This window comes from Dama dama, chromosome 22 (assembly GCF_033118175.1).
Source record: "Dama dama isolate Ldn47 chromosome 22, ASM3311817v1, whole genome shotgun sequence".
Taxonomy (NCBI): Eukaryota; Metazoa; Chordata; class Mammalia; order Artiodactyla; family Cervidae; genus Dama; species Dama dama.
This window is the reverse complement of record NC_083702.1, coordinates 43,534,788-43,546,030: the sequence shown is the minus strand read 5'-3', so window position 1 is coordinate 43,546,030 and position 11,243 is coordinate 43,534,788. Positions and strand designations below refer to the sequence as shown.

Here is an 11,243-nt window from a genome sequence, read left to right as displayed (position 1 = left end):
ATGATTACTTTAAGAGCTAGTAACATTTTCCCCCACCCTACCTATATGATGGAATCACTTTGCTGTACATCTGAAACTCACACAACATTTTAAATCAGCTTCAATTTATAAGCAGTTTAAGAGTTAGTTTCCATGGGAGGTTCACGCTCTCCGGTTTTCACAACTTCGGGTTCATTTTGTGTGAACTAATTATTCTCTCTATGATGTTATGAAAGCATTGGCTCCCTCCCTTGGGTCACTTTGGACATGCGTGGACATGAAGTGACACTGATCAAGTCTTTCTCTCCTGGCTCCAGAAGGGGCGTGGCATTATTGAGAGCAGACATTTCCCATCTCTGTGATAAACAGAGGATGCCGCTTTTCTGGGAGGGAGTGACTTCTATTCTTTGCAGTGCTCAAGGCTGAGATCTGTGAACGTGACCTGAATATGTTTCCTTGACTCTTCTGGCTGATGGATGTGATAGAAGAGGGGTTTTCCTGAAAGATAGGGCCAGATGAGGTTGTGGATTGACAAGCCTGGCTTTGGAGAAGAGAGGCCAGGGCAGGGATCCAAGTAGGCACTGTTGTGGTGAGAGACTTGGAGCCCTCTTCCCAGGCTGTAAACTTTGGGACTTTCCTCCTTTGCAATTCTGGCTCATGGCCCATTTCACCAGAAGTTGGTGCAGTAAACCCTCACAACAGTCTTGGTTTGGAGATTTGCTTTTAGGGGTACTGAGGGATGGATGAAAGGAAGGAAGTATGGGGCCAACTTTTAGAAGGCGTGGGGAGGAAAGGGAAAAGCAGTTGCCAGCTGGAGGGAGGCTGTGAATAGCATGAGAACAGGCTAGGCATCTGGGTCCATGGGTGAAAACATGGGTCCTGTCTTCATTACTTTCTAGCTGGGTAACTTGGGTTACAGACTCAGTTTCCACATGTGTAAAATGGGCTCGTGATAGTGGCGCCTTCCTTTGTCACAGAGTTTGTGAAAATAAGGACGTCTAACTTATACATTCCTTGGCATATAACATTCACCTCCAAAACACTGACTTAACAAGGAGGAGATCGCCTGGAAAGAAGTCTAAGCTTTAACAGAAACTGTGAGCATTTGAGCTGGGGCCCCTAGTCCCACGGGGAACTGGGCCGCAGTGCAGGCTGGCTGGAGTCTGGAGGGAATTGCAGACACTTTGGTCATACTTTCCTACCCTACCCTGCCCACCCCCATCTGGTCCCGTAAATACAAAACCATCCAGGGACTGTGCTGGTGACGTGGCTATTGTTGTTAAGTAGACTTTTATAAGCCACGTCCTTTTCTTCTCATGCCTGTTGAGAATTCATCAGGAGATTTCCTATAAGGCTGGTTTGATTTTTTTCACCCTTTTGATATAAATAGCATTTGGACCCATTGGGATGTTTGGTGATTTTGGACCGGGGCTTGCATCCTTCCTGTTCAGAAACTGGGATCTTTGTGAAGCAGTTCTTGCGGATGCTAAAGTCTTATAACCTCAGAAACCTGAGCAATTGGAATCCTGGAACCCCCAATGTCTGAGTCACAGAATCTCTGAAGATCAGGGTGTGTGTTTGGGAGAGTAAGCAGGGCAGAGACTTCCCAAAAAACAAACTAACGTGAGACAGATGAGATCAAAGTTGTACAAAAAGGACAAAACGTTTCTGCCACCTGAAGCCGAAAGACTCCTGGTGACGGCCCAGCAGTGGTGCTATCTGTCCCCTTGTCCCAGGGAAAGAAAGTGAAAATGTTACTCACTCAATCCTGTCTGACTCTTTGTGACCTTATGGACTGTAGCCCACCAGGCTCCTCTGTCCATGGAATTCTCCAGGTAAGAATACTAGAGTGGGTTTCCATTCTTTTTTCCAGGGGATCTTCCCTACCCAGCGATCAAACACAGGTCTCTTGCATTGCAGGCAGTTTCTTTACCTCCTGAGTCACTAGGGAAGCCCTGGTCCCAGGGAAAGTGGAGGTTATCTGGTAGGAGCCATTGCTGCCAGCCTTCTGCAAAGGGGCAGCCAGAGCAGGAAGCCAGGTGCCTGCCCACCCCACCCCCCATTTCCTCTGAATATTTTGTCAAGGCTGTTGGCACGTAATAAGTGGCTCAGACCTGTATTGGCAGGCAGGTCCTTTACCACTATTGCTACTTGGGAAGCCCCAGATACATACTTTCATTGTTGTTCAGTTGCTAAGTTATGTTCGACTCTGACTGCATGGACAGCAGCACGCCATGCTTCCCTGTCCTTCACCATCTCCCGGAGTTTGCTCAAACTCATATCCATTGAGTTGGTGATGCTATCCAACCATCTCGTCCTCTGTCATGCCCTTCTCCTCTTGCCCTCAATAGCTCCCAGCATCAGGGTCTTTTCTAATGAGTCGGCTCTTCGCATCAGGTGGCCAAAGTATTAGAGCTTCAGCTTCAGTGTCAGTCCTACTAATGAATATTCGGGATTGATATCCTTTAGGCTTGACTGGTTTGATCTCCTTGCAGTCCAAGGGGCTCTCAAGAGTCTTCTCCAACAACATAATTCAAAAGCATCAATTCTTTGGTGCTCAGCCTTTTTTATAGTCCAACTCTCACATCCATCCATGACTACTGGAAAAACCATAACTTTGACTAGAGAGACCTTTGTTGGCAAAGTAATGTTACTGCTTTTAAACACTGTCTAGATTTGTCATAGCTTTTCTTCCAAGGAGGAAACATCTTTTCATTTCATGGCTGCAGTCACCATCTGCAGTGATTTCGGAGCCCCCCAGTATAAAGTCTGTTACTGTTTCCATTGTTTCCCCATCTATTTGCCATGAAGTGATGGGACTGGATGCCATGATCTTAATTTTGTGAATGTTGAGTTTTAAGTCAACTTTTTCACTCTCCTCTTTTACGTTCATCAAGAGGCTCCTTAATTCTTCTTCACACTAATATACATAGAGTAGATGAACAATAAAGTCCTACTGTATGGCCCAGGGCACTATATTCAATACCCTGTAATAAACCACAATGGAGACCTTGCAGAGGCTGCCACCCTGGAGCCTCTCATGCTGTCAGCCACGGTCAGCCGCACTGTATTCTTCCACATCGCCGCTGATGGTGAGCCCTTGGGCTGCATCTCCTTTGAGGTAAGAGACCTGGAAACCAAGAAGTGGCAGCTCATCTAGGAAAGCTGTTAACAGATTGGAGCTGTTTGCAGACAAAGTTCCAAAGACAGCAGAAAACTTCCGTGCTCTGAGCACTGGGGAGAATAATTCCGGGATTTGTGTGCCAGGGTAGTGGCTTCACAGGTCATAAAGGCACTGGTGGCAAGTCTACGTATGGTATGAAGTCTGATGATGAGAATTTCATCCTGGAGCATATGAGTCCTGACATCTTGCCCGTGGCAAATGCTGGTCCCCATGCAAATGGTTCTCAGTTTTTATCTGCAGTGCCAAGACTGAACAGTTGGAAGGGAAGCATGTGATCTTCGGCAAGGTGAAAGAGGGCACGAGTGTTATGGAAGCCATGAGACGCTCTGGGTGCAGGAATGGCAAGACCGGCAAGACAGTCACCATAGCTGACTGTGGACAGATCTAATAAATAAATTTGATTTTTGTTTGTGTATTTATTTATCTTTAGCTGTGCTGGGTCTTTATTGCTGCGAGGGCTTTTCTTTAGTTGTAAGGTGCCAGCCTCTCACTGTGGCGGCTCTTCTTGTTGTGGAGCACGGGCTCTAGGTGATCAGGCTTCAGTAGCTATGGCACGTGGGCTCAGTTGCTCCATGGCATGTGGGATCTTCCCAGACCAGGGATCAGACCTGTGTCTTTTGCATTGGCAGGCAGATTCTTTACCACTGAGCCACTAGGGAAGCCCTTGACTTGTGTTTTATCTTGACCACCAGTCCGTTCTTTTGTAGCTCAGGAGACCACCCCTACACCTCCATCTGCTCAAAATACCCTATAATCTTTGTGCTCTCACTGCAGTTCTTTGGGTTCCACATTTTCCTAATCTCCCTCCAAGTATAGCTGGATGGCAAAGTGAAGTTTATGATTATAAAATAAAAACTAAACAAAAAACCACAAGGGAACAGAATATGAAAAAATATGTAAGTATACGGATGCTTGCTCAGTTGTGTCCATCTCTTTGTGACCCCATGGACTGTAGCCCGCTAGGCTCTTCTGTCCATGGGATTTCCTAGGCAATAATGCTGGAGTGGGTTGCCATATCCTACTCCAGGGGATCTTCTTGACCCAGGGATCGAACTCGTGTCTCTTGCATCTCCTGCACTGGCAGGAGGATTCTTTACCACTGCACGACCTGAGAAGCCCATGTGTGTATCAGTTCAGTTCAGTTGCTCAGTCGTGTCTGACTCTTTGCGACCCCGTGAATCGCAGCACACCAGGCCTCCCTGTCCATCACCAACTCCTGGAGTTTATCCAAACTCATGTCCATCGAGTTGATGATGCCATCCAGCCATCTCATCCTCTGTCGTTCCCTTCTCCTCCTGACCCCAATCCCTCCCAGCATCAGGGTCTTTTCCAATGAGTCAGCTCTTCTCATGAGGTGGCCAAAGTACTGGAGTTTCAGCTTCAGCATCAGTCCTTCCAATGAACACCCAGGACTGATCTCCTTTAGGATGGACTGGTTGGATCTCCTTGCAGTCCAAGGGACTCTCAACAGTCTTCTCCAACACCACAGTTCAAAAGCATCAATTCTTCGGCCCTCAGCTTTCTTCACAGTCCAACTCTCACATCCATACACGACCACTGGAAAAACCATAGCCTTGACTAGGCGGACCTTTATTGGCAAAGTAATGTCTCTGCTTTTCAATATGCTATCTAGGTTGGTCATAACTTTCCTTCCAGGGAGTAAACGTCTTTTAATTTCATGGCTGCAGTCACCATCTACAGTGATTTTGGAGCCCAAAAAAATAAAGTCTGACACTGTTTCCACTGTTTCCCCATCTATTTCCCATGAAGTGATGGGACCAGATGCCACATATAATATATGCAACTGAATCATTTTGCTGTACACCAGAAACTAACACAACATTGTAAATCAACTATACTAAATTTTAAAAATGATGTACTAAGATATACATTCAAAACAGCATAGACGAATCAAAATTAACTAGGGAAAATTCTAGAATGTGACCTATAGAAAGGAAGGGAAAAAAAGAGAAGCAAAAAATAAGATAAAACAAAAACATACAGGATAATGAAGCAGAAGCATATACTGAACACATACTTTGCCGGGGCAGGCTCTAAGCCCATTCCATGGATCATCCCACTGCACCTTCATAGCATCCCCAGTTTGGAAGTGAGGAAACAGAGGTATGGAGAGATTGAGTAACTTGTTTGAAGCCCTGCTAACAGTAGGATTTGAACCTAGGCAGTTCTGTCTCAGCCTTTTCAATACTTCTTATCTTACTATGAGAGCATTTGCCTTTATTTTTGAAATACAGTTGTTTGAATGCTTCAGTTCCTTCCAATATTTTTTCTTAATTTTTGAGATGACATACTTTCTCCTGTGGAACTCACGGACTACACCATTCCTGGGTTTCTTGACATCAAGATGTGGTTAGACAGAGGTTCATACTAATTCCTCTAGTCTTGAATTGTGGATGTTTGCCGTGTTTGGAACAAGTTTGAGATTTTATTTTTACTTCTGGTCTAGTGTCAGAATCTCCTTGGTTAGGCAGATGAGGCTACTGGGGTCCAATCCACACCAACCATCACCCTTGTCCATCTGCCCTTCCAAGGGCTTCTCACATCCTTCCCGATGGTACAGCTATCTTTAAGTATACTAGCAGTTTCAGTGACTAGGAAGTTTTTGCTTCTCTTTTCTTGCCTTGTTCATAAACAATACATGCTGAAAAATTAGAAACTACAGCTAAGCAAAGAAGTAACCCAAAATCACCCATAGTCCTAGCCAGAGAAAAAACTTCTGACATTTTTTAGCATAGGCTCTTCCAGTCTTTTATATTTTTATATTTAAATTTCCTTTTATATTTGCATAATTTATAATTTGGGGACAAAAATTAGATCAAATATTATTTTTCAACCAGCATTTTTACTTAGCAATACGTTGAGAACATCTTTTTATGGTTGTGTTTGTTCCATAACTTATTTAACTGACATTTTCATTTAATGTTTAGATGGTTTCCTTTTTCACTTTGTTTCTCTTTTTTGCTATAAAAAGCACTTCAAAGAACTTTCTGGGATTTCTCTGGTGATTTGGTGGTTAAAACTCCATGCTTTTCATGTAGAAGGCTCAAGTTTGACCCCTAATTGGGGAACTAAGGTCTCACATGCCACAGGCATGGGCAAAAATAAAAACAAAAAAACTTCCTGGTACAAACCCATATACTTCTCTTTAAGTATCTCCTTCAAATAAATTCCCAGAAGTGAAATATCTGGTTGAAAGGATATACATAGTTTTACTTAAAGCTACTGATACCTATTAACAAGTAGTCCCACTGAAAGTTTGCAATACTCTCACCAATAGTGTGCAAGAATTTGAGTCCCTCTTCTTTTACTAACTTTTGGCAACACTGAATGTTAGTATTTTTTCAGTCTATTATTCTTACTGAGAAAATGGTATGATGTTGCATTTTCTTGGTTAAACTTTTTTTCACACTTATGGGGCATTTACATTTCTTCCGTATTATGAATTGTTATTTGGTATGTTCATGTTTTTCTTAAGTATTTGTAATACTGTTCTTCCTATAGAGATCAGCTCTGTGTCTGGCATGTTTAGAAAAATTTTGCCCTCAGCCTGTCACTTTCTTGATGTTTTAGAAGGTCGCTTACCACATCTTAGTCCTGTGTAATTACAGTTTAGCTCTGGGAGGTGTGATCTGCTTTTTAAATTCTGGAAGAAGGTCACTCAGTGGCTCTCAGAAAAAAAAACAAAGGCGTAGATAACTAACAAAGACCTACTATATAGTACAGGGAACTCTGCTCAGCACTCTGTAATGACCTAAGTGGGAAAAGAATTTGAAAAAGAATAAATACACGCATATGTGTAACTGAATCACTTTGCTGCACACTTGAAACTAACACAATATTGTTAATGAACTCTGTTGTTGTTTAGTCACTCAGTATTGTAGACCTCTTTTGCAACCCTATGGACTGTAGCCCACCAGGCTTCTCTCTCCATGGGATTCTCCAGGCAAGAACACAAAAACATTTCCTTTGCCAGGGGGTTGTCCCGACCCAGGGATCGAACCCATGTCTCCTGCACTGGCAGGTGGATTTTTTTGTTTTTTAACCACTGAGCCACCTGGGAAGCCTATTCCAATATAAAATAAATATTTAAAAAGTAAATAAAGCAAAACAAGGGATTCTCTGATCAGCTTAGTCATAGGAATCCCGCAGGGTATTTTTTTTGGGGGGGGGGGTGTTATGGAAGATTTTTCTAAATTGTATCTCCTTCAAATGCATCATAAATATATAGGACAAAAATTGCCATTATAAGTACACAAGTATTGGCATTAATTATGAAGTTTATCTTTTTATTGGGTAACCCAGCCCCTTCCCAACTCACCCCGCCCCATTTCCTTATTTTTCTCCCACATCGATAACCCACATCTACTGGTTATTAAACTATTGTCTCTTAGCTCCTTCTGTTTTCTGCTTTGTTGCCATGTGAGTCCTGAGACTCCCCAACCACATTCCTGCTCTTTTAGTTGGTTCCCTCTTCGTGTCTGTTAGTGGGGATGCAAGAGAGATGCTGTGAGGCTGGAGGAGGCAGAAAGGACTTGCTCCTTCCTGCCTCCTCGCTGTTCTAATGAGCCTCACTCTGGGAACTCCACCTCACCTCACCAGTGGCAATTCTTTCCTATCTATTTGCCATTTTTCCAGCCCTGGCTGTACCAGTTTCACTGGGCAATTCTGCCCCCACCTCCCGAGACAGCAGCACCTGCTGAGCAATGCTGTGTCTTCGGACGTCTGAGCTTGGCCTTACTGGGGTCCCTTCTCCCAGTTTCTAAGTTTTTATAATGCCAAACTCTCCCCTTTGTTCTCCCAGGCCTCAGGCTGGTAACCGCATCCTACAGTTGCTACCTCCGTGACACCTTAAATTCTCTGTCTCTCTTTTTAACCTTTTAGTCACCAACTTCATATTAAACAATTATTCATGTCAAATTCTCTCTGGTTAAATAAATCATGTAATTTTAAAAATTTCTTTTATTGAAGTAGAGTTGATTTACAGCATTGTGTTAATTTCTGCTGTATATATAGCAAAGTCAAATCACATAATTTCTGTCTCTGGATTGGACCTTGACTTATACACTGAGTTAATTCTGTTTATTGCACTGTCACTGTCTGAGACTTAGAAAGTCTATATCCCATACGTGATTCCACCATCAATATATAAACTAACCAGTATATAAAGAATATAGTATATAAAGTAATCAAGTAAACAATTTCTTGGCTTGTTCCTCTCATTCTGCTATCATCCTCTTGGGTTACAAAGTTCTACCTGCTAGACTGCTTTTATTTCCAGGATATACTAATATTTATACTAATACTAATACTAGCAATTTTAGGGGGCTGTGTGATACAGCATGTGATACCACAAAGATCCCATGGTACAAGGATCTTAGTTCCCTGACCAGGGATTGAACCTGTGCCCCCTGCATTGGAAGCGTAGAGTCTTAACCATGAGACGACCAGTGAAGTCCCAACATTAGCATTTATTATGAGTTTATTACGTGGCATATAGTTTCTTATTTGTCTCATTTGTCTTATTTCTCATTTAGTCCTCAAAACAACTTCATAAAGTAGATGCTAGTCTTATCCTCACTTTATAAGCAAAGACACTGATACACAGAGAGGTTAGATGTGCCTGAGGACTCAGCTCTAGGTGGGAGTGACAGAAGTCAACCCCAGGTAGATTAACTCCAGAATCCAGATGCTTCACCTGTCGTTTGTGGGATTGTAGAAGGAAACAGATTCTGAACCCCAGCCCTGCCGCTCATCTGATGAGTGGTCGAGGGGCCGAGGTACTGGAAGGATCAATCTTGGAAATGATGTGAGGGGAAGAAGACAGCAAGCCAGGTTCTCAAGCCATCAGTGATTGACAGGGGTCGTTTGGGATGTTGGCAGATGCCAGGAACATGGAAGGGAGCCAGGTAGAATCTGATGCTGTGAACTTCAAATGAGTAGGGGATGGATTGGGAGAAAAAAATCCTCCACCAGAGAGAGCTGCGGAGGAGGCAAGTGTCCTCCAGGGCGGGCAAGTTTGAGTCAGAGCTAGACGGGAATCACAGTTTTCTGGGGCTACCTTAACACAGTAGCATAGACTGCGTGGCTCAACCAACTAAAATTTGTCTTAACTCTGGAGGCCAAAGGCTAAAGCCAAGCTGTTGGCAGGGCTGTTTCCTTCAAGGGCCAAGAAGGAAGGGTCTGTTCCTGGCCTCTGTCCTTGGCTGTAGATGGTGTTTATATTCACAGAGTGTTCTCTCTGTACGTTTGTCTATCTCCAAGTTTCCTCTTTTTATAAGGATGTGCCTGCCTCCAAATTTCCTCTTTTATAAGGATGTGCCTGCTTCCAAATTTCCTCTTTTTATAAGGATACCAGCTATACTGCTTTAGGGGTTGATTTTGACCTCATTTGACCCATAGTGACCTCATTTTAAACTGATTACCTCTAAAAAGCCTCTGTCTCCAATTAAGGACACATTCTGAGGTCCTGGGGGTTAGGACTCCAGCATATGGATTGAGGGTAGATCAGTTCAGTTCAGACACTCAGTTGTGTCTGACCATGGACTGGAGCATGGTCTTTGTGACCCCATGGACTGCAGCATGCCAGGCCTCCCTGTCCATCACCAGCTCCCAGAATTTACTCAAACTCATGTCCACTGAGTTGGTGATGCCATCCAACCATCTCATCCTCTGTCGTCCCCTTCTCTTCCTGCCTTCAATCTTTCCCAGCATCAGGGACTTTTTAAATGAGTCAGTTCTTTGCATCAGGTTGCCAAAGTATTTGAGTTTCAGCTTCAGCATCAGTCGTTCCAGTGAATATTCAGGACTGATCTCCTTTAGAATGGACTGGTTGGATCTCTTTGAAATCCAAGGGACTCTCAAGTCTTCTCCAGCCCCACAGTTCAAAAGTATCAAATTCTTCGGTGCTCAGATTTCTTTATAGTCCAACTCTCACATCCATACATGACTACTGGAAAAACCATAGCTTTGACTAGACAGACCTTTGTTGGCAAAGCAATGTCTCTGCTTTTTAATAAGTTGTCTAGGTTGGTCATAACTTTTCTTCCAACGAGCAAGTTTCTTTTAATTTCATGGCTGCAGTCACCATCTGCAGTAATTTGGAGCCCAAGAAAATGAAGTCTGTCACTGTATCCAATGTTTCCCCACTTATTTGCCATGAAGTGATGGGACCAGATGCCATGATCTTAGTTTTCTGAATGATTAGTTTTAAGCCAACTTTTTCACTCTCCTCTTTTCACTTGTATCAAGAGTCTCTTTAGTTCTTTGCTTTCTGCCATAAGGGTGGTGTCATCTGCATATCTGAGGTTATTGATATTTCTCCCAGCAATCTTGATCCCAGCCTGTGCTTCATCCAGTCCAGCATTTTTCATGATGGACTCTGCATATAAGTTAAATAAGCAGGGTGACAATATACAGCCTTGATGTACTCCTTTTCCTATTTGGGACCAGTCTGTTTTTCCATGTCCAGTTCTAACTGTTGCTTCTTGACCTGCATACAGATTTCTCAGGAGGCAGATCAGGTGGTCTGGGATTCCCATTTCTTGAAGAATTTTCCACAGTTTGTTGTGATCCAAACAGTCAAAGGTTTTAGCATAGTCAATAAAGCAGAATTAGATGTTTTTCTGGAATGCTCTTACTTTTTCGATGATTCACTGGATGTTGGCAACTTGATATCTGGTTCCTCTGCCTTTTCTAAATCCAGCTTGGACATCTGGAAGTTCACAGTTCATGTACTGTTGAAGCCTCTGCTTGGAGAATTTTGAGCATTACTTTACTAGCATGTGAGGTGAGTGCAATTGTACAGTAGTTTGAGCATTGTTTGGCATTGCCTTTCTTTGGGATCAGAATGAAAACTGACCTTTTCTAGTCCTGTGTGGCCGCTGCTGAGTTTTCCAAATTTGTTGGCATATTGAGTGCAGCACTTTCAGAGCGTCATCTTTTAGGACTTGACATAGCTCAACTGGAATTCCATCACCTCTACTAGCTTTGTTCAAAGTGATACTTCCTAAGGCCCACTTGACTTCACATTCCAGGATGTCTGGCTCTAGGTGAGGCATCA

The 11,243-nt window shown here is 43.2% G+C and overlaps 1 pseudogene; it reads left to right on the top strand.

The window, feature by feature from the left end:
- The first annotated feature begins 3,019 nt into the window (after positions 1–3,019).
- Positions 3,020–3,551, top strand: LOC133043334 (peptidyl-prolyl cis-trans isomerase A-like; annotated as a pseudogene).
- Positions 3,552–11,243: the final 7,692 nt, after the last annotated feature.